General features: G+C 37.9%; 1 protein-coding gene across 8 annotated transcripts in view; it reads left to right on the top strand.

Moving 5' to 3' along the window:
- The window catches only part of ZNF536 (zinc finger protein 536), a 352,727-nt gene that overhangs the window by 113,403 nt on the left and 236,824 nt on the right, over window positions 1-2,500 (top strand). The window lies entirely within an intron of this gene.

The following is a 2,500-nucleotide window of genomic DNA, read 5'->3' as shown; positions in this document are numbered from 1 at the left end:
ATACCTCTTTGCCTGACATTACTGAAATGTGGAAAAGGGAAAGTTAAAAATAAAATGAAACATTTAAATCTTTGCTGTTGAGAACCTCAGATAGATGGCAATATAGCAAAGTTGATAAAAGCGATTCTCAATTAGACTTTATTATTATTTTATTGAGGTATTATTAATAAACATCAGGGTGCAGCGGTGATAACACTATCCTAGTATTAGACAAGTGGACAGTGAAGAAAAATAAAGGCAAGTTGCCTGTAATGAGAAAAAGTAGAAGGATGTAGATAAAGTGCAAATGACATGAAAAGCAGAAATATCATATATTTGTCCTTCAAGCCTGATCCTATGGCCTTTAGCTGTATAGTTAGACCTATTAACTTCTGTATAACCAGTTGTGAATAAGCTGTAGTTATATGAGTCTGGGCTACATGACTAGTTCTGAAGAGAACAGGTAGAATATTTTGATGTTTGGGTTGTTTTTGTTTTGTTTTATTTTCTTCCATTTAGCCCAGTAAATCCACACTGCGCTGTATATTTTCAGTTACTTTTCACAGACTTCTCTTTCTTGTTAAAAAAAAAAAAAACCCAAACCTAAAATAATTAATTCCTAATTTCAATAAATTTCCTGAAGTTAACTACAAAAAAAGATATTCATGTACTAATTCAATAGCCTGATATTAGCTGTAATCCATAATATTATCAGCACTACACTGGTAACAATTACAGTGGCAATACATAACTACAGTGTGTTTTGAGGGCAGTATTTTAATAAGGTAGGTGTTTAGTTCCCTGCAGCATATAAAACTGGTGATTTTGACTGCAGAGCTGCTTGGACTGGAAATCACAACAGTTGCCAGTAAGGTTTATAAAGTCTGTGCCAGGCAAGGGAATCACTGTTCAATGTATTTACCCTCTGGGGAGGTAAAACACAGATGGGGGAGTTAGGAGTCTTCTAACATTTAGCTGATACATTAGTGGGTAGCAATTCTGCTTCAGGGATGTTCAAAGTAGTTCATCTACCAGTTGGGAATCATTATGGGCACTAGTACTGAGGATTAGATATGATAGAACAATAAGGGATTGTGGAAGTACCACTATCCTTCCCCCTCCCACAGACAAATGTTTCATAATCTTTGATATCTGTTTACAGCTATGTCTGTTTTAAGAAAACAGTAGTTCTGGATTAAGCAGATGATTTCAATACACATACTAAAGCACCTATCTTGAGGTCGAATTCAACTGTCATAGACAAATCTGACCTGGTAATGTGTATTTTGACCAAAATTATGTAAAGTATCATAACTTCTCTACATAAAAAATAGTACCGTTACTGTGTGTATTCTCATGAGTTAGTTGATGTGAGAAAAGCTTGCTAAAGCATTTGCATTTGTATTTCTATACTGGGTAAGCAAATGCAACATTAGATGTCTGGGATTGTTTTTTTGCTATGAGAGATAAGGCTGTGCTTTAGAACTGTAAATTCATGATGGAGGAAGGGTGATCACACTTTGAGGAAAGGAAGAGCATCATCAAAAATCAGGAGAAAGCAACTCAGTTTCTGTTGAGCTATGCTCAGTTATTATCAGCTGTTTTTTTTTTTACCCTAGCAATCTCACCTGGACATGCATTAAATTTTTCCTGTTTTTTTTTCTGTAGTCTTGAAGTTAAAACATTTTCCAAAATGTACAAACAAACAGCTAATTTCATTGCACTGCTGTCTGCGTGCAGAGAAATAAAATATGATTAGCTAGCTGAAAATGTGTAACTTTTCAATCAGTAGTTAATTCAGTCCCAGAACCATATTCATATAGGTTTGAAACAAAATTGACCTTCTTGTTTATGTAATCTGTACGTACAATAAGTGCCTGATTCAGTAACAAGCTACTCAACAATGTAGATTTTCTGAGACTCAGGAAAAGAAGCAAAATCTAGTATTCTTCTGAACAGACACATCACCTGTGCACTGCTAATGCTCTGAAGTTTCTGCATTCAGAAGGAGCAAAATTAGTACAGGAGACAAATTCCCCACATTATGCAGAAGACAAAATTTTCATGGTAGATCGTAGAGCAGCTCAGCAGAGAGCTGCGGGAACGGGGAGGGGTAGGCCTCTTCTCACGACTGTCTGGCATCGTTCCCCATGGCTGCTGTTGTCTCTTGAGTGTAGGAAGTTTTGGGGCTTTACCCCAGAACAGATACTAGAAGATACATGTCACAGTGGACCCTCTGGGCTCTGCACCCACTGATGCACAGGAAGCATGTGCATAGGAGGCCTCCACTTTGCATGGTGGATGTGTACCTATGCCTTTCATAGCTGCGGCTGAAGGCAACTGAATTATGGCTGTTTCTCTGTCAGAAGACTGCCAGTGGCAGAAACGGAGTAGGATTTATCTTTAAGTGCAGAAGAGCCCTGCCTGCAGGCCCAGTCAGGATAGGTGGTGGATATCCACAGCTCTCACTGATAGCTGTGTGAGCTAAAGTTGTTCTGCATCTCACAGAACTGTCTTCATT

Source organism: Strix aluco, chromosome 14 (assembly GCF_031877795.1).
Source record: "Strix aluco isolate bStrAlu1 chromosome 14, bStrAlu1.hap1, whole genome shotgun sequence".
NCBI classification, from domain to species: domain Eukaryota; kingdom Metazoa; phylum Chordata; class Aves; order Strigiformes; family Strigidae; genus Strix; species Strix aluco.
The sequence above is the reverse complement of the archived record's forward strand: the minus strand, read 5'-3'. Positions and strand labels throughout refer to the sequence as shown.